The 21,043-nt window shown below is 45.7% G+C and overlaps 1 protein-coding gene and 1 pseudogene across 2 annotated transcripts in view; one reads left to right on the forward strand and one right to left on the reverse strand.

Annotated features, from left to right (window-relative positions):
* The window catches only part of HSPA12A (heat shock protein family A (Hsp70) member 12A), a 182,484-nt gene that overhangs the window by 78,038 nt on the left and 83,403 nt on the right, over positions 1–21,043 (reverse strand). The window lies entirely within an intron of this gene.
* LOC112631716 lies at positions 1,921–3,262 on the forward strand (annotated as a pseudogene).

The raw sequence follows: 21,043 nt of genomic DNA on the forward strand, positions 1-21,043 counted from the left end.
AAGTGGAGGTTGTAGTAAGCCAAGACTGCACCACTGCACTCCAGCCTGGGCAACAAGAGCAAAACTCCATCTCAAAAAAATAAAAAATAAATAAATAATAAAAATAAATAAATAATGGAGTGGAAATATGGGCTCAGAGATACTAAAGCTCTTGTTCAAAGTCACACAATTAGTGACAGAGCTAGGGTCAAACTCCAGCCCCCTGACCCCGAACCCAGTTTAACCCTTGACCCTCGTTGGCCTCTTCTGCAAAATACAAAGTGGAAGATAGCTCGTGCTAGCTGTGATTACTTGGTGATGACTCACTGGGGCATGTATGCACAGTTGTGTGTGTTCTTCCTGGTAGCAAGCCCGTGGTCACAGTATTTGCCTGGAGGAGAGGTGCAGGCAGTACCCAGCCGAGGAGAAGGAGACCAATGACCTAGAATAAGGGTGTTACCTAAGCCAGGGGTCTGACAGCTTCAACACAAGAACAATGCTTGCACAGGTCTCCAAAAACACCAAGAGTTAGGAATGTACATGTAAGTTACCATCCTCATTGCTACACTTCTCAGGGAAACCAGCACTTTTCTCAGTGGCTTCTGCAAGAGTGAGCCCAAATATTGTCTATCTTTGGGTCACTGGATGTATTAGTCCATTTGCACACTGCTGACAAAGATATGCCCGAGACTGGGAAGAAAAAGAGATTTGATGGACTCACAGTTCCACATGGCTGGGGAGGCTTCACAATCACAGCAGAGAGTAAGAAGGAGCAGGTCACATCTTATATCTTATATGGATGGCGGTGGGCAAAGAGAAAGAGCTTGTGCTAGGGAACTCCTCTTTATAAAACCATCAGATTTCATGAGACTTATTCACTACATGAGAACAGCATGGGAAAGACCTGCCCTCGTGATTCAATTACTTCCAACGGGGTCCCTCCCACGACATGTGGGAATTGTGGAAGCTACAATTCAAGATGAGATTTGGGTGGAGACACAGCCAAACCATATCACTGGGTTCCTGGTGGCAGCCCTGTGGGAGCTGGGACCAGTCACTTGTCCCTGGGCCTCAGTCTCTTTGTCTGCAGAGCAGACCCAGCTCCTCTCCCTGCCTTACCCCCTGCTGTCTGCTCTCCTACCTGTGTCATCCCACTGATTCACCTTGAAGGGCGGCTCCTGAGAGGGGCGCTCCCCACCCAACCTGTGGTTCCACATCATATTATGCCACTTCATTTCTCCACGGTACTTATAAACTTTAAAGTCATTTTGCAAATCTGTTTCTGGTGAGCCTTCCTCACTTGCTGGGCTCTTCCTACCAGCAGTGGTGAGAATGAACATTGATCAAACAACTGCTATGTGCTGGGCATCGCTCTGGGAACCTCACATCCATTGCCCCATTTATCTTCACGACCATGCAGATGAGAGAACTATACTGTTAATGTTCCCCATTTTACAGGTAAGGAAACTGAGGCCCAGAGATTAGGTACTCAGCTGTCGTGACCTAAGGAGAAAGGGACAGAGGAAGAATCTGCCCCATGGCATTCTGAGCTCAAGAACACGTATGTCTCTGTCATACCTCCATCTGGGTGCAGCGGTGTCCCCAGCTCCTAGCGCAGCACCTGGCACGTGGCAGGGCCTCAAGACACGTGTTGAATGAATGAACAAATTATCAAATTAGAAGACAGAATTACAGTTCACAAACCACCCTCACATCTCTCCTCTCACTTGATTCATGTAGCGGCACTGAGAGGGAAACATCACTATTCCCCAGTTTTTTAAGAGGAGAAAACCAAAGGTCCAGTGAGACCAGGAGCAAACTTGCCTGGAGGTGGATTCTCTGTGGACGGCTTTAGCTATTTTGTTTCTTTCCAATCTTGTGCCTTATTTAACAGTTGTAGGCTCTATGTCTAGCCAAAGGTGCAAGTCTCTGTTCCGGAGGATGGGGTTTGTTAAAGTTGTCAAGAATAAGGCCTGCTTTAAGAGATACAAAGTGAAATTTAGAAGACAAGAGGGTAAAACGGATTACTGTGCTTAGAAATGCTTGGTGATACAGGATAAAAATAAGTACAACACACCCAAATACAGGATGATCGCTCACATAACTAACACAGAGAGCGTCTGTCACATTGCTTATGCCTGTATGGAAGGGGATGTGATAATTTGTGTACCTTATGCTCATGAGCTACCAAAACATGATGTGAAGGTTGGCCTGACAAATTATGCTGTGGCACATTGTCCTGGCCTGCTGCTGGCCTGCAGGCTTCTCAACAGGTCTGGCATGGGCAAGATCTATGAAGGCCAAGTGGAGGTGACTGGTGATGAACACAATCTAGAAAGCACTTACGGTCAGCCTGGTGCCTTCACCTGCTATTTGGATGCAGGCCTTGCCAAAACTACCTCTGGCAATAAAGTCTTGGGGGGCCTTGAAGGGAGCTGCAGATGGAGGCTTGTCTATCCCTCATGTTACTCAATAATTCCCTGGTTGTGATTTTGAAAACAAGGAATTTAATACAGAAGTGCATCGAAAGCACATCATCAGTCAGAATGTTGTGGATTATATGCATTTCCTAACAGAAGATGATGAAGATGCTCACAAAAAGCAATTCTCTCAATACATAAAAAACAGCGTAACTCCAGGCATGGAGGAGGTGTAGAAGAGAGTCATGCTGCTATGCAACAGAATCCAGTCTATGAGAAGAAACCCAAGAAAGAAGTTTAAAAAAAGAGAGGGGCAGGGCGCAGTGGCTCACACCTGTAATCCCAGCACTCTGGGAGGCCAAGCGGGAGGATTGCTTGAGCCCAGGAGTTTGAGACCAGTCTGGGCAACATAGGGAGACCTCATCTCCACAGAAACTAAAAGTTAGCCGGGCGTGGTGGCGTGTGCCTGTCATCCCAGCTATTTGAGAGGCTGAGGTGGGAGGATTGCTTTAGCCTGGGAGGTCGGGGTTGCAGTGAGCTGAGACCGTACCACTGCACTCCAATGTGAATGACAGAGCAAAATGAAGAAAGAGGAAGGAAGAAGGAGGAGGAGAAAGAGGAAGAACATGAACAAGAAGAACAAGAAGGAGAAGAAAAATGAGAGGAAGAGGAAGAGGAAGAGGAGGAGGAGGAAGAAGGGGGAGGAGGAGGAGGAGAAAAGGAAGAAGAGAGAAGGAAGAAGAAAGAAGAACTAGTAGTGGGTGACAGTGGGGAAACTGTCCCAAAATGTCCCTTGCTCAGAAGAAAGATCAGGCAGCTCAAAGGAAGGTGTGCTTCCTCAGAGCTCAGGATCAGGCTGCTGAGAGCTAAACTAAACAACAATTTTCCATGAAGATTTTTCAAATAAAGACAATGAACTTACGGACCAACCAGCAAAAAATAAATAAATAAGTAAAAATTAAAGTTGCATGTACATTTTGCATTCTATTCCACAATATATCTGTTTTCTCAACAAAACTAACATCTTAGATTTCCATTACTTGTTTCTAAAATGTTTTACTGTGAAAAATTTCAAGCATCCAGAAAAGCAGAGAGAATGCTATAATGACCCCTCAGGTACCCATCACCCAAATTAATTTTTAAAAATCAACTCTAAGTAAAATTGCTTTCCCAGGAAAAAAATAACAGTTGCTATCATTTGCACTTTATGTGTAAATATGCTGACATGGTTTGGATGTTTGTCCCCTCCAAATCTCATGTGACTCCCAATGTTGGAGGTGGGACCTGGTGGGAGGTGTTTGGGTCATGGGGACAGGTCCCTCATAAATGGCTTAGCACCATCCCCTTGGTGATGAGTGAGTTCTCAGTTCACTGACTCTTCCTCTGCTCTCTCTTGCTCTTGGTCCTACCATGTGTCGTGCCTGCTCCCCATCTGCCTTCCACCATAATTGTAAGCTTCCTGAGGCCTCACCAGAAGCCAAGCAGATGCCAATGCCTTGCTTTCTGTACAGCCTGCAGTGCCATGAGCCATTTACACTTCTTTTCTTTATGAATCATCTAGTCTCAACTATTTCTTTATAGCAACACAAAAATAGACTGACACATATGCTTACTTAGTTTTCACAATTCTCCCTCTAAGAAGTCCACACTTATATTGGCCTCTATTTCAGATGGGGACATTGAGGGTGGTGAGGTCAAGTCACCTGCTGGAAATCTTGGGGCTAAAAGGGGCAGAGCCAGTCTGCTTAACCACCAAGTGGCCCTGCCAAGAGCCTGGAGGTTAAGCAAGTGCTTTAAAACAATTCAAGGAAATGGGGCTATGTCCTCTTTCTTTGAGGCCTAAAGTTTGCATTAAAGGCATATGGTTTCTGGAAGTATCCCACGGCAAGTCAGCCAACACACCTGGTCATCCCTTCATCCTCCCCTCATTTATTCTCATTCAGCCTCTCCCTCCCTTATTCATTCTCTCTGTCAGTCATTCTCTCCTTTCATCAGACACATGCTGTCACATAAAATCTAACCAGACACAGGCCCAGCCCTCAAGAAGCACTCAGACCTTGTGAAAAAGAGAGAAACAAACATAACCAAAATTCAAGGCAGACTTCAACCAGGACCCTCATGTATGAAATTTACAAGAAAATTTCACCTATCTTCTGCTTCAGGGAGCAAAAGGGCAGGGGGCAGGGAGTGCAGAAGTTAAGGATGTGGGTTGGGGAGTTAGATTATACTTGCTCCATCCCCGCCTAGCTGTGTGGCCTTGAGTGACTCATCTACCCTCTCTGATTCACTTGTAAAAGAAGGTTGACATGAACCCTCTTATACTAGGACCATTGGAACATTTCCTTAGATAATGCTTAACCCAGTTTCTGCAACAAAGGAATCGCTCCATCAATGTTAGCCATTGTAACTGGCCATTACCTATAGCCCACTCTCAGTAATGACTCCTGACCTGCCTGAGTGAGGCAGGAGCTTTGTAAGAGAATGTATGCATTTGCAAGCCAGCTAGGATGTTTTCCTTAACAGGAATTTTCTCAGAAAGTCTGTAAATCAAGAAGATAAAAATCCTCAGCCTTCCCTACTCAGCTGGCCAAGGTATGTTGGCCACGTGTGGGAAGCACGATCTGGTGGTCAGCAAAGCAGGGACAAAGACGCCCTGTTGTTTCACAGCCTGGCGCTGGCAAGCTGGTATGCTGGCACAAATTCCATGATCCTGCAGGGCAAACCCACGGGCAGTGGGGCCAGGATGACCAGGGCAAGGCCTGTGGGCTCAGACAGGCCTGTGTCCCATTCAGCCTCTCTCCAGGACATCCCTTTTCCTGGGTAAGGACCAAGAGGACCCCGAAAAGACACCTGGCACACTGAGCACTTCACTAGCTGCAGTTATCACTATGATCAGTGGTGAGATAACACCCGACCTGGGCTCAGGATCCCTGGCTCCAAAGGTTCTGTCTTTTGCTGTGTGGCTTTGCACAGGTCACCTAACCTCTCTGATGTCCAGTCTCCCCATCTGTACAATGAGAACAAAAATCACACTTATTCTTCCTGCCTCATCCTGCCTGTCATAGACCTGGAGTGGAATCCCAACTTTGCCGCTTCTTAGTTTGTGATCTTAGTTATTGAAAGCCTTATTTTCCTCATCTGTGAATGGGAATAATTATGGCACCCACCTCCCAGGACACAGATTCCATGATCCTGGAGGGCAAACCCCTGCAAAGAGTCTGAAAGTAAAGTAAGTGTTCTAAAAGAATTCAAGGAAATGGGTCTATGTCCTCTTTCTTTTGTGAAGACTAAGTGAGACGATGCGTGTGGAGTGCGTGGTCTGGAGTCTGGCACGTGGTACCCACTCCAGTATAGAGAAAGGAGCTCCTCGGTAGCGAAGGGCTGCATCACTAGGAGTCTAATCATACGAACACTCACTTCCCTTCGGTGCTTGCTCATTTTCTGCTGGGTACTAAGTCAACACTCAGCTACCTCATTTCACCTTCCCAAGAGAGCCAGCCTCATGCTGGGGCAGGAGCAGCCCCCGTAGGCAACACGGTGGAGACACGGGCTGGGCCTTCCTCTCCCCACTCTGGCAGGGGTCAGCTACGTGCAATGTAGTCACCACTGGCTACATAGCCAGGCAATGCCCCCAAACTGCTCCACCGAAGTCCTTCCCAGGCTAGCAGTGTGGTGGAAGGGAGGAGAAGGAAGTGGACTCTTCCCTAACCAGCCTGTACCTGGACAGTCTTCACTCATAACAGACGGAAAACACACTGTGTTGACCCATCCCCCCTCAGCTCACTGCGAGGATGGAAAGTCCTAAGATCCGGATAAAGATAAAAGGGCCAAATAAAAGAAAATTACTTATTTCATCCCCAAAAAGGTTTGTTATTTTCTGTGTTTCCTATTTTGTCTAGTATCCTGATAAAGTTCTAAGTTTAGAGCAAAAGAAGAATTAAAGAAAAAAATCAAAATATTAAACTGTTTAAAAGTTAAGTTTCTGGTTTTTAGAAACTAAGAAAATTGGGGATAAGAAGAAAAATAGACACGGAGTAGGTTGCATCAATGTGATCTAACAGGTATGTAACGTGCATGTGAGCCTAAGTGTGGACATGTAAATGCATCTGTATCTCTGAGAGTCCAAGAACTAAATACTCAAAAGTCACAAAGAAATATGATCAAGAAGAAACATACAGATAAATAAAAATATGAACAAAATGACCGATCTCATCAGTAATTTATTACTGTGTGTATATGGTTAGACACTTATTAAACACAGGGTAGGTTATAAAACAATAGAACAATGACATCTAATAATGAGATCACGGTAGAGTCTATACTTCCATACATACATAGAGGGAGCCATTGTAAACTAAGGAGTTGCATACTTTGGAAAATCATATATGGTAACATTTAGAAAACGCTGACCAGTTAATCCTTCTCTTAGAAATTATGTCAAAAGAAAACAGCTATATTTATCCATGTATTATTATTATTATTATTTTTGAAACGGAATCTCACTGTGTCGCCCAGGCTGGAGTGCAGTGGCGGGATCTTAGCTCACTGCAGCCTTCACCTCCCGTGTTCAAGTGATTCTCACAACTCGGCCTCTAGAGTAGCTGGGATTACAGGAGCCTACCACCATGCCCGGCTAATTTTTGTTATTTTTACTAGAGATGAGGTTTCACCATGTTGGCCAGGCTGGTCTCCAACTCCTAACCTCAAGTGATCCACTTGTCTTGGCCTCCCAAAGTGCTGGGATTACAGGTGTTAGCCACTGCTCCTGGCCTATTCATGTATTTTTAAACGTTAATTGATCCTTTTAAAAGGAGTACAATTAAATACAATTACAAACATAAATATGAAGGTGGTGGCCAGGCACAGTAGCTCACATCTGTAATCCCAGCACTTTGGGAGGCTGAGATGAGCAGATCGCTCGAAGCCAGGAGTTCGAGACCAGCCTGGCTGACCTGGTGAAACTCCGTCTCTACTAAAAATACAAAAATTAGCCAGGCATGGTGCTGCATGCCTGTAGTCCCAGCTACTCAGGAGACTGAGGCACGAGAATCATTTGAACCCAGCAGGCAGAGGTTGCAGTGAGCCAAGATCACGCCACTGCACTCCAGCCTGGGTGAAAGAGTGAGACTCCATCTCAAAAAAAAAAGGGGGGGTGTAGTAACATGAGAAAATGTCACTTATTAAGCGGGGGGTTGGGGAAGAGGCTAAGTGCAGTGGCTCACGCCTGTAATTCCAACACTTTGGGAGGCCAAGACAGGCAAATTGCCTGAGCTCAGGAATTCAGGACCAGCCTGGGCAACATGGAAAAACCCCATCTCTACCAAAAAACAAACAAACAAACAAATACAAAGATAAAGAGCCAGGCATGGTGGGGTACACCTATAGTCATATCTACTTGGGAGGCTGAAGTGGGAGGATCCCCTGAGCCCAGGGAGGTTGAGGCTGCAGTGAGCTGTGATTGTTGCACTGCAGCCTGGGCAACAGAGCAAGACTCTGTCTCAAAAAAGAAAACGAAATTGTAAAAGCAGAAAAATCATCCGTATATAATGATGATGACCACTAAAAGTATGCATACGAACCGCTCCTAGCCTGTAGAAAGATCAAACAGTTGTGCTAAAGTGGAAGGATAATGAGGGAGGCTTTGTTGCTTCCAGGTTTCCTTTAAGGCTTTATAATCTTTTTCTAGTTCCCTCTTTCTCTGAACGCTGCCCGGAGACCGATGCCTCTCACTTCCAGGGAAGGGTGGGGGGCTGTATCCTAACTCGGCCGTCACTCTGGCTCTTGCCATTTGATTTGGTTCCTAAATTGTGTTACTCTTTCTCGAAAATGCAGCTCTCAAAACAAACTGGCTGGTGTGCTTGTGAGATCAGAGACAGACAAGCTCCAGCAAATACTTGATTCGAGAAAACACATTACACTGTATGCTGGGGCCAAGGAATTTCACATTTGGACAAGAAATGTCAGTCCCCACAAAAGGCCTTCTGAGGCCCCCAGAGTGAGCTCAGAATGGCTGCCCTTCCCTGAGCCTGCTCGCCTTGGCACACAGGCACCCTCTGGGCACCGGCCCATGTGGGTGGGGCTCACTCTATCCCCATAACCCAAGGCCTGCAGCCACCTCTCAGCCTGTTCTGAATCTCGTGCCCCTTTGAGAATCTGATAAGTGCTTAGACTTTGCAAACCGTTCTGAAGGGTTTATAGATCTACATGGTGGGAGTTCATTCATTCATCCATTCACTCATTCACTCATTTGTGCACTAAAACAAGCATGGATTAAGGGTCTGTTATGTATTAGGCCACAAGGATAAATATAAAGGTGGGAAAACACAGTTCATGGTCTTCAGTGGGAGATGAAAAGCAGGAGAATACAACTTCCAATGAATTGAGGGCGGGCCAGTCCAGGTATAAAGTTGCACCAATATCAAAAGCTAATATTGAACTCTTACTAGATGCCAGGCATCCTTCTAGGCCTTCTCCAAGGAGTATGTGACTCATTGTGGATTATGTTTAATTCACTTGATCTTCCAACAACCCTAGAGACAGGCAATAGTATTATATTCATGTTACAAGCTAGGAAACGGAGGCACAGGAAAGGTTCAATAACTTGTTTAAGGATGGTCAGCAAAAAAGTTGGAGACCTGGAACTCTTACCACTCTGGTGCTCAGACTGGTAACCAAGCAGCCTCTGCCACAGTAGGCTTAGCTGGGGGAAATGGGGGATGACCTGCAAATGGGAGAAGGCCCCCAGGATTCCTGGAGTTCTCTCTGTGAATTGGCATGTTAGTGTTATGGATTTTGCCTGTGTCCCAGGAGCTGGGTTAACAGCATGAGCCTCCCAGGGAGAAGCAGCCCTCGCATGGGCCGACCCCTCCAGGTCCAACTGACAGGTCTGATGATCAAAATCCAGACGCCAGAAACTGTCCACATAGGGCAATGCTGAGTGTACCCATGTAAACAACCAGGCCCCTCTCCCAAGGTCACCTGACTTCCCTCCAAATGCCCTTCCCTTCAACAGCAAAGAGTGAGAGGGAGGATCTCCAGAATTACATTCACCATCCACACATGCCAGGAGGTTGGACAAATGCAAAATCACCTGGAGACAGAATGTCTTTCAGGCTGAAACCGGGCAGAAAGAGAGGCAGTGGAGGTCAGGGTTAAGAGTACCAGCCTGGGTTTGATTTCTTGCTCTGTGACTTTGGGCACTGCTTGGTACCTTGGTTTGGTCACCTGTAAAATGGGGATAATAACTGTACCTACTTCATGGGGATGTGATGAAGACTAAAGGCGTTCATACATGTGCAGGGACAGTGATAACACGAAAGAGCCAAAGATTGTCAGTTGCTATTGATTAGAGACTGAGCAATCTATTAGCATGGCCACATCCAGATAAATACAAATCCCATCTATTTCTCTACCTATGAAATATGTGCGTACAAAATATGTGCATTTAAAAGACTAGAAGGCAATGCACTAACATATCAATAGGAGTAGCCTCTGCATAGTAAGATCAGTGACTTATTTTTTTCTTCCCACTTCTCCACCCCCACAACATTTTCAATAGGTAACATGTTTTTTCTTTTATAATAAGAACAGGATCAGTAAATGATTATTTAACATCCACCCAACAGAAGTGGGACAGGTGGTTTAGAAGCAGAGGACAAGGTTGGAAAGGATGTCTTAATGCTAGGTGCCTAACAGTGTTCAGGGAAGGTACGTCGATACATGGATTTCAGTCTCTTTCAGACCCATGTCCTGCCTTCTGAGAAGCATCGCTAGCTCTGCTCACCCTTGCCCCACACTCAGTCCCCTTTCACTCTGCCCATATGCAGGCCTCCTATTGGCATTGCCCTGTGACTTCTGATTGCCGTTTGTGAATCACCTACTATGTACCAAGCTCTGGGAGGCTAATTCACTGGGTGAGCTCTGAGCTGAGGTCCAGAAAGCAAATGACTTGCCCAGGACCACCCGGCCAGGAGGTGGCATGGCTGGAAGTCACACCCACATCACCTATTACTTCAAGTCCAGAGCTCATCTTACTGGACAGCTCCATGATACAGGGAAGTCTTGGGTTACAGGAATATGAGGCTAGTGGGGATGGTTCCTGTTTTCCGGTTGGAATCCCTGCCTGTGGATCATTTGTGTTTTTGTGCACGTGCATACATATGTGATTGTGTGTGCATTAAAATGCACTGTAAAGAGAGAGGGAAAGAGAGGAAGTGAGAGAAAAAGAAATTATATATATATCTCAAATGTTTCTCAAAGACTCTAAGAACGGATAGCAAAACACGGAGCTTGCTCAGGTTTTTTGAAGAATCAGAGAAACTGAATTTAAAACCAAGGAAATAAAGAGGGTGGACTCAGATGAATAGACAATAGAAAAGCCTGATCCTGTGGAATGCTCTGGCGTGAAGGCAGGCCTCGGCTGATTCTAGATCCTGGTTCCCGACAACAGAACACTGGAAGTCCAAGGTCAGAAGGAACTTTAAAGGTGATGTTGATGCAGAAACCCCTTCTGCTGCACCCCAGACAGCCGGCTTGTTTCAGTATCTCTTTTGACTGGAACTCAGGACCTGAAGAAACAGCACATTCCCTCGTCTCAGAGAAATGTCAGCAGCTCCTCCTCTCATAGCTGTTTTCTCTTTGGTCTTAATTTCACCCATGGAGTAATGCGGAATAAATCTGCGCTTCTATCCAAGAAAGTTTCTGTAGCCATTAAGGTATCTCCAGCTGCAAATAATCAAAAGTTCTAACTCAATAACAAGTCATTTCAGAGGTAGTTCTGTCTCCATCTCTGTGGCTCTGCCCAGTTTCACTGTTAGCTTGACCTCAGGAGGTCAGCAAGATGGCAGCTGCCCCTCCCTGTGTGCTTTGGAGCCACTCAGTGTCCAGAGGAAGAAGATGTTAATATGTCTTCCTGTGGGTCTTTCTTCCCAGAAGGCCCCCAGCCAACCTCTCCTCACTTCCTATTGGACAGAACTAGATCTCATGACCACTCTGAAGTCTAAACCAATGATGGGCAAGGACAATGGAGTTACCTTAATTGGTTTAAGTGGATCTGGGCTTACCTCTGAGCTGGGGACAGGGTCACCTTCCATGAGGATGAACAAAATCAGGGCTCTTCCATCAGGGAATAAAGGGGAAATGGATGTTGAGTAAATGACAGTGCCTTTGACAGCATCCAGTACTGGGGTTGCAGAGGGATAGAAGACATCTCCTCAGGTGGAGTTCAGTGGTTTGTGCTTGATATGGTTTGGCTGTGTCCCCACCCAAATCTCATCTTAAATTGTAGCTCCCACAGTGATTCCCACATGTTGTGGGAGGGACCTGGTGGGAGGTAATTGAATCATGGGACTGGGTCTTTCCCATGTTATTCTCATGACAGTGAATACGTCTCATGAGATCCGATAGTTTAATAAAGGGGAGTTTCCCTGCACAAGTTCTCTTCTCTTGTCTGCCGCTATGTGAGATGTGCCTTTCACCTTCCACCATGAGTGTGAGGCCTCCCCAGCCACATGGAACTGTGAGCCCATTAAATCTCTTTCTTTTGTAAATTGCCCAGTCTCGGGTATGTCTTTATCAGCAGCATGAAAATAGACTAATACAGTGCTTACCCATGATCCACTCATTCTCCTTCTGCCAGAGCAGCACCTATTTTTGCTCTGAGGAATGAGCTCCTCCTTGAGGCCCTCAGTCCAGGAACCTGTCCTCTTCAAGGCATGGTTAATCAGCGTCTTTGGTGATTATATGAGCTGCCCCATATCTTTCTAGTACATTCTTTTTTATAGCTGCAATAGCCAGACTCAGTTTCTATTACCTGCAGCCAAAGAACTCTAACCAGCCCATCAGACTCAAGGGCACTGAGAGCTCCCTGGTTCACTCTCCCGTGCTGGTAGCAGCCTAAGAACAGTGTGCAGAGCCCTGGAGTTTAGAACCCAGGATCAAGAGTCAGAAACTGGATTCATAGCAATCCTGTGACTAGCTGTGTGACCTTAAATAAGTCACTCCACACCTCTGATCAGTCAGTCCCTGGAATCTCCTGGTTCCCAGCAGGACTGGAAAGAAAACACATGAATGTGCCCTCAAACTCAAGACATCCCACTAAAGTTGGGGGTCCTGGTCATAAGCCATAATGCCCCATGTACTTGCTCAATGAATTATCAAATTCCAAATCACATCACTTCTCAACACCTCAGTTTTCTTTTTGTAAAATGAGAACACTAACAGCATCACCCAGGGTTTTTGCGTAATTACACAGAACGATATTTGTGAAAGTACTTTCTACTCTGTTAATGCCACAAAGCGCAAGGGATGGATACTCCCAATATCTGCTGGAAACATTAGCTTATTTATTCACATAACAAAACAAATGGTATTAAAGTATAAATGTATGCAGTCGTCCCCTCTCCCTGCTTCTGCTTGGTGCTTGGGTTTCTAGGATATCAACGGAGATAAAGGAAAAAACACATGCGAATATGCACTCAACTGGAGAAGCCAGAGGCTAGCTAGACGTATGTGGGGAAAAGAACTATAATTTTCATTGAAGTTTAAAAAAGAAAAAAGTAAAATAAATAAATTTTTAAAACATCCTTGATCTAAGCTGGGCATGGTGGCTCATGCCTGTAATTTAGCACTTTGGGAGGCAAAGGTGGGTGAATCACTTGGGCCTGGAAGTTCAAGAGGAGCCTGGCCGACATGGTGAAACTCTGTCTCTACTAAAAATACAAAAATTAGGCTGGGAGCAGTGGCTCACACCTGTAATCCCAGCACTTTGGGAGACTGAGGCAGGTGGATCACTTGAGGTTAGGAGTTTGAGGCCAGCCTGGGCAACATGGTGAAACCCTGTCTCTACCAAAAATACAAAAATTAGCCGGGTGTGGTGGTGTACACCTGTAGTCCCAGCTACTTGGGAGGCTAAGGCAGAAGAATTGCTTGAACCTGGGAGATGGAGGTTGCAATGAGCTGAGATCGCACCACTGCACTCCCACCTTGGTGACAAAGCAAGAGACGCTATCTCAAAAACAAAAACAAAAACAAAAACAAAAATTAGCCAGGCTAATTAGCACTTATCTACATAGTGAAGAACTCGTCTAAAAAAAAAAAAAAAAAAAAAAACAACAACAACCCAAGAAATTAGTCAAGCATGGTGGTACACATCTGGCTGGAGGATAGCTTGAGCCCAGGAGGCAGAGGATGCCTTGAGCAGATATCGTACCACTGGATTCCAGGCTGGGTGACACAGCCAGACTGTTTCAAAACAAAAACAAAAACAAAACAAAGCAAAATCCTTGATCTAAAAGGTGAAGGTGGAAGGAAAAACAGAACAGACCTTAAGAAGAAAGTTCGCAAACCTAAAGAGGAGAGAGATGCTGGAGGTAGCTATCAGGAATATGAGAAAAAGAGAGGTGGGGGAGGGAGAAGCAGGCAGTGATAAGAAAAAAAAGAATTTTTCAGGTTTTGCTGGATGTTAAGAATGTACCCCTTTACGTTTTCTTGAGAGTCTACAGGAAAGTTTTAATTTGCTTTCAATTATTTTTGGATGTTGTGCTGGTCTTTGAATACAACATTGTGCTAAGGTTGGCCTGAATGACAGCCCAGTTTTTTGCAGCTTATATAACCAATATTCATCGAGTTCCTTTTACATGCCAGGCACTGTGCTAGGCTCCAAATACAGCATGGCCCTTGTCCTCACAGACCTTTGGCATAGCATAAACCACCTGCCCTGTCCCCTGCCTCACTCTCCCATCCTGGTGGTCACCAGACTGGACAGACCTCCAGAATGGCTCCTCTTCAGCCCCGTGGGCACCTGCTCAGATGAAGACCTTGTCACTTCCCACCTGGATGACTGTCAGTTCATCTCCCTGCCTCTGGTCCCGATCCCTCGCCCCCAAGCCATTTTTACCCTACTGCAAAAGTGTGTATGTTTTTCTTTTTTTGTAAAATACATACCTGATCATGGCTTGCCCCTATTTTAAATGTTGACTTCCTCCTCATCCCTTACAGGATGAAGTCACAATGGCCATGCTCTGAATCCAGCATGACCCATGACCCTCCTACCCCACATCCTCTGCATCTCACATGTCTGCATTTCCACACTGCCTGGAAACCGCACTCTGGTCCTCTTTCTTGCCTTAGAAACTCCTCTTACTCTTTCTTTTTAAATTTTTTTGAGTTTCCCTCTGTCACCCAGGCTGGAGTGCAGAGGCACAATCTCGGCTCACTGCACCCTCCACTTCCCAGGTTCAAGCGATTCTTCTGCCTCAGCCTCCCTGCTAGCTGGGACTACAGGCACGTGCCACCATGTCTGGCTAATTGTTGTATTTTTACAAAATTAGTCACAAAATTTTGTATTTTTACAAAATGAGTTTCGTCACGTTGGCCAGGATGGTCTCGAGCTCAAATGATCCACCTGCCTCAGCCTCCCAGAGTGCTGGGATTACAGGCGTGAGCCACCATGCCTGGCCTTCCTCTTACTCTTTCAAAATTCAGTAGGGTATTCCTCCTCCAGGAAGCCTTCCCTGGTAATCATTTGCCCTCATCCTTACCTTGAACAAAACTCTCTTTTCCTCCTCTAGGGCAGTTCTCTCTTTACACTCAGCAATGACTTGGGTATGTCTGTACCTGATTCTCAGCTGCCACCATCTTAAGGATAGTATCTACATCATGGTCACCTCTAGCACAGCTCCAGACACATGGTAAATGCATAAAGAAGTTTTGTTGCTGATGGTGGCAGAGCTGACATACCTGGTACGAACAGATATACCCTGGTGTTGGTAGGAGGCAGCCCAACTTAGTATTCAACTTGAACTCAGGCATGGTGGAAACTTGCTACTTCTGAATGGATCTGGCTTTGTTTTTCTATCTCATTGTGCATGTGGGCTAGGAGAAGCCAAATGATCTTTTAGCTAATATTTTAAAATAAAATGTTTTCAAAGGACACCGGTGAAACACAATCATTTTCAAGCAATAATAACTGACAATAAATGTAAAGAAAAATCTCTTGTGAAAAACCCCTACTCCCAGATACTACTGCTCATATTCTGATAGTAGCCTCTGCAGACCTCTTTTCTCTGCATACATCACTTCTGTTTGTACAGTGTGATATGATTCAGTCTCTCCATGCATACAGAGCAGGGCCCCAGCTTCCCAGAATCTGGGTGGAACTGCTCCCAGCAGGGTGGGGCCAGGGGACCCTCTATTTGGGGCCTTGGCCCTGGGCAAAGACAGCTGGCCCCAGTCCCAGCTTGGGGCCATCTCCAGGCAGACACAAAGGGGTCATTTTTCTCTCCCTCATGAACAAAATGTGCTCTGGACTAGGTTTTTTTGGGTTATGAGATTCAACTGAATTGGAAAAGATCATCTGAGGTTTCTAAGAAAGTCAGATTTAAAGACAGCATAGACTGAAGCTTTATTTTTGTCCAAAATAATCATGAACTATGAAAGCCACTGGCTGGAAGCTGGGGCACAGCAGGCTTTTGTGGAGAAAGAAAAAGCACAAGTAAAATGTAGATGCTGATAGGACCATGGCATTATGGGAGGGGCTCAGCAATGAGCCTCTCTCACTTCCCTGCATCCTTTGGTGGGGTGTTCGAACCAGGAAGTCTATGACTGTAGGCTACAAATGAGTTAATGTCAGGATTTATCCAGTGCCAGGGCTGAGTCTCATGGGATCTCCCAGTCGTCCTCATGGGACCCTCTATTATGGCTCCCAAGGCAGTGGTGAATTTCCTTCTAACTCACTATGGAAAAAGCCCTTCCACTGGCACTACTCTTACAGAAGTCATAGCTGCAAGTATTATAGATTTATACTTTCATCCAGCAACCCCACATCTAGGAATCTGCCTACAAATACAAACCAACAATGTCAAAGGTTATTATCGAAGGATGAGTTGTGATCGCAAAATAGTGGAAACAACACAGATGATCATTCATAGACAAGTTGAAAATAAAATATGGTAGATTCACTCAATGAAATTCTATGCAGTCATAGAAATGAATGAAGAAAAGCCCTATCAATAGACATGCAGCAATTTCTAGGACATATTAAGAAAAACAAGCAAAATGCAAAAGACTACATAAAGAGAGTATTCTATGTTTTGTGTTAAAAAGGAGTGGGGAAATATACATATATATTTATGCTTAGTTTTGCAAAAACAAACACAAGAGTGATACACTGGAAACTAACAAAATGGAGGGGGCAGAGTGAAAGGGATGGGAATGATGGTGAGACATCTTATAATGTCTTTTCATACAGTTTTTATACCTTTTTATACAGTTTTGACTTGGAGTGCTTTATATATCCAAAAATCAACTTAAATCCAAAGGGTTTTTAAAGAGCAAACCCTACATTTGATATAAATAGAAACAAATAAACCTTACTATCCATCATATGAGTAGTAGAGATACAGTATAGCCACACAAAAAAATCATTAATTCAAGTAATTCTGGATGTAGTACTCTAACTGCATATCTTTAATATACATTTTCTAATGACAAAAAGAACACAAAGAAATCTTCAACTTAATTTAGCATGCTTGTCGTGGATAGAAGTAATGGTGCTGTAATTCTGAAACTGTTCTTTTGTGTAGTGAAGGATTGAATAAATGAGTAAAGACGTGATGTGGGGACCAGTGCTTTGACTTTGCAGAGGAGAGATGCAAATACAGAATGAGGAAAGGTGAGGTAAATGCATGCTACTGGATACGTCTGTATGTACTCATGGTTTTGAGAACAGCCTAGTTCTGTTCTCTGGAAAGACCTAGAAGCAATGACACTCCAGTGACAATGAGCACACCTAGTGCCCGGGTTTGGGTTTCTAAATACCATTCCCCACCCAAAAGCACATGGGCTCCTTGGTGATATAGCTAATTCCAGGACTGGGGCACGGAAAGTCCAAGTTAAACCTGAAACATCAAAAAAAATTTTTTTAATTAAATAAATAAAATAAAACCTGAAACATCATATCGTGGCAGAAAGTGCTCAAAGACCAAAGAGGCAATACTAAAAGCATAGAGAGGCCAGCATGAAGGAGCTCCCACTGGCCAAATCCGGGACCATAGGAGGGGAAAAAAGGAAAAATGATAGTAATTTATTAAAATAAACTGAATTTTTAAAATAGATCTAGGAGTCCATAATAATATTAAAAATAAAAGATATTTACAGAAAGAAAAAAGAGGGCAGAAAGGAAGATTTTTAGAGGCACATGGGTGTTGACTCCACTATTCTTATAATTTCTCTGTAGGTTTGAGAATTTTCAAGATTAAAAGTTGAAGGAAAGAAGACACACACGTGTGGGGAAGGACACACCAGTTAGATGCTGAGAAACCTGCCGGAGCCTATTGTTCTCGAGGGTGGCGATGGCGCCCCCTAAGGAGGGTTTACGATGAAATGCCTTTCAGTTCTTCCCAGCCAGTGTTCCCAGTCTTGCCTTAGCATAGACAAGCACAGACATGCATATTCTTTCCAATTTTGCCCAGCAGGAACACATTGTACGCTGTTCTACACCTTGGGTTTTCCTCCTTGCAACCTGGTAGTTGGACATTGCTTCATAGCTGTGAAACTGCTGCATTCCTCTCCACAGCTGCTTGTGGCTCCAACGCACAGATGGACCATCCTTCATGCAACCAGGTCCTGTTTGACGGCAAGCACTCCCTCTCACCATTCGGCCACATTCGCCTTCTCACCTTTCCTGCTCTCCACCTCCTCTGCCCCCTCTCCTCCCTTACCCACCCTCAGTGCTGAGTGTGATCATGAATAGCCACCCTGACACTGGAGCATGAACAACTCATCCAGTGTTGCCTGAGACTTTTTCACTTTGGACACTGAAAGTCCTGGGTCCCAGGCTGCTGGTTAGGATGACCAATTCATCCTGGTTTGTCCAGGACTGTCCTGGTTGAAAACTGAGATTCTTGCACTCCGAGAACTCCCTCAGGCCTGGGCCAACAGGGACAGGCAGTCACCCTACCTGGGAGCAAAGTGGCTACTGGCTTGGAGAGGAGCCAAAATGTGCTCCTGGAGGGCTTTACTCCCCTTCAAAAGCCCCTCTGGATGCGCCTACCCACCTCCCACCTCCAACTTAATGTCCTGTAAGTAAGAAAGGGACACTTCTGTCCATCTGCGTCTTCAGACAAGCCTGCCCCACAGCCCTCACAGAGCCTGCCTGGTCCCCTTCTCGGAGGCATTCAGAAGAAAGTTCATTGCTCCCCCAGTGGTTTTAACTGCCTGGAAATGACATTTAAAATTAACCCAGATTGTCATTTCCTCCCCACAATTCAATCAGCTTGGCATGGCTCATGGGAATCCCATTCTTTTAATCATGTTTCTCTTCAAACTCACTCTTGCTAGGAGTAAGGAGTGCCATTCACACATCTTTGGTTCACATCGTCTCTCACCTACTCTGGCCTTGTCATTTAATAAACTAACAATTTTGTTGAGAGATTTCCTTTAAATAAAATGCTAGGAACTTAAAAAGAAAAAGCTCACACTGGCACCTGCAGGGCCCCCAGGGAACTGCTGGGTTTGCATCCACCAGTCGACCCCAAAAAGATCCATCAGGCTGACAGCCAAGCCCATTGCGGTGGGGAAGTGGAGACACAGTCCTCAGGGAACTGAGGAGGGTCTGGGGTCTGACCCCCTGCTGGGGTCTGCCGCCCAGTTCATGACCCTGAGATGGGCTAGGGTGGAGAGTGGAGGGCTGCAGGCCTCTGGGGGCTGGAGTGGGGGCACCTGATCTCGTTCTAGCAGGTCTCTGATGAGTCTGCTTCACAGTGTCTCCTCTCCTCATTGGCCTGGAGGAAACAGTGGCCCTGGGGAACGAGACCCTGAGAAGAGGCAGCAAAGAGGCAACCAGAGGACAAGGGCCTGGGCCATGGAGACTGGAAGAGGCCAGAAGGCTGCCTGGGAGAAGGCTGTCTGCTGACTTGTTCTCCTTGGCTCAGGCGCTGTGTTCATCCCCCTTTCTCCCATCCTGTACCCCTCCCCAACCAGTGATGGTGCCGACAAGCAGCCTTGTCCCAGCAGAGCTAAGGCAGGGCAGACAGGAGAGGACCATCCATCCCAGCTGCTGGGTGGAGGCTTGGCCCTGGGACCTGGGGAGCCTCCCCAACATTATCTCCCCGTCCTTCCCTTCTCTGTTCCCACTAGCCTCAGCCAGCAAGGCCAGCCCCACATTCCTGCTGCAAACAGCCTGGGGTGGGGCACAGCAAGCTTTTAATTTGTCTGCAGAAATCGACAACAAGGGAGGGGAGGTTGTTGGTTAACTCTGCACCGTCACCAGTGCTTTAGGCCTCTGCAGAAGAGGCAGGAGTGGGCTCAGAACCCAGACTCGGAAGTCCAGGCCACAAGGGGGCTTTAACCAAAATCCCAGGCAAGAGACCCCTTTGCTTCTGATGCCGCATGTGGCTTCAGGACGGCATGACACTTCACGGCTTCAGATGGCATGATGCCATCTGGGCTGATTTACCAAGGGCTCTGCGAACTCTCTCGGCACTATGTTCCCTAATTGCATCCTTTTTCAAAAGGGAGTAACTACCCCTTCTAATCACGTGTACCCCCAGTATCTCAGAGGCAGGGCTACAAAAGCAGCCTTCAAAAGTTTGGCAGTTCCTCAAAAAGTTAAACACAGAGTTATCAAATGGCACCCCTAGTCCACTCCTAGGTATGTATCCAAGAGAACCAAAAACATAAGTTTACACAGTAACTTGGACACAAGTGTTCACAGCAGCACTATTCCCAATAGCCAAAAAGTAGAAACCACCCAAGTGCCCATCCATGGGTGAATGGAGAAAATGTGCTCTCTCCATACAGTAGAACACGATTCAGCCATAAAAAAGAATAAAGTACTCACATATGCCATGACATGAATGAACCTTGAAAACATTATGCTAAGAGAAAGAAGCCAGATGCAAAAGACCACATACTGTTTGATTCCATTTATATGAAATATCCAGAGTAGGCAAATCCATAGAGACAGAAAGCAGATTAGTGCTTGCCAGGGGCTGCGGGGAGGGGAAAACAAGCAACTGCTAATAGGTACACGGTTTCTCTTTGGGGTGATGAAAATATTCTGAATTAGACAATGGTGATGGTTGCACAACACAGTGAATATCCAAAACCCCCTGACTTGTACACTTTAAAATGGTCAATTTTCTGTTATGTAAATTATGTCTCAATGTATTTATTTATTCTGAGACAGGGTCTCACTCTGTTATCCAGGCTGGAGTGCAGTGGTGCATTTATGGCTCACTGCAACCTCGAACTCCTGGGCTCAAGTGAACCTCCTGTCTCAGCCTCTTGAGTAGCTGGGACTACAGAAGCCTGGCTAATTCTTTTATTTTTGTAGAGTTTGGGGGGTGGGTTTCACTGTGTTACCCAGGCTGGTCTTGAACTGCTGGCCTCAAGTCATCCTCCCACCTCAGCCTCCCAAAGTGCTGGGACTACAAGTGTGAGCCACTTAGCCCGGCTCAATTTTTCTTTTTTAAAAGCAGCCTGCTGAAATCACCCTGACTTTGGCCCTAGCACAGCCCCCTATTGCAGGGCCAGCTTGTTCCTCTGAGTTATCTTTAACTCCAAGTCTCTTCTTCCCGGGACTCTCCTGCTGTGTACTGCCCTCTTCTTCTCTCTCTCGTCCACACTGGCCTGACCTGTAGGAC

Source organism: Theropithecus gelada, chromosome 9 (genome assembly GCF_003255815.1).
Source record: "Theropithecus gelada isolate Dixy chromosome 9, Tgel_1.0, whole genome shotgun sequence".
In the NCBI taxonomy this organism is placed as follows: domain Eukaryota; kingdom Metazoa; phylum Chordata; class Mammalia; order Primates; family Cercopithecidae; genus Theropithecus; species Theropithecus gelada.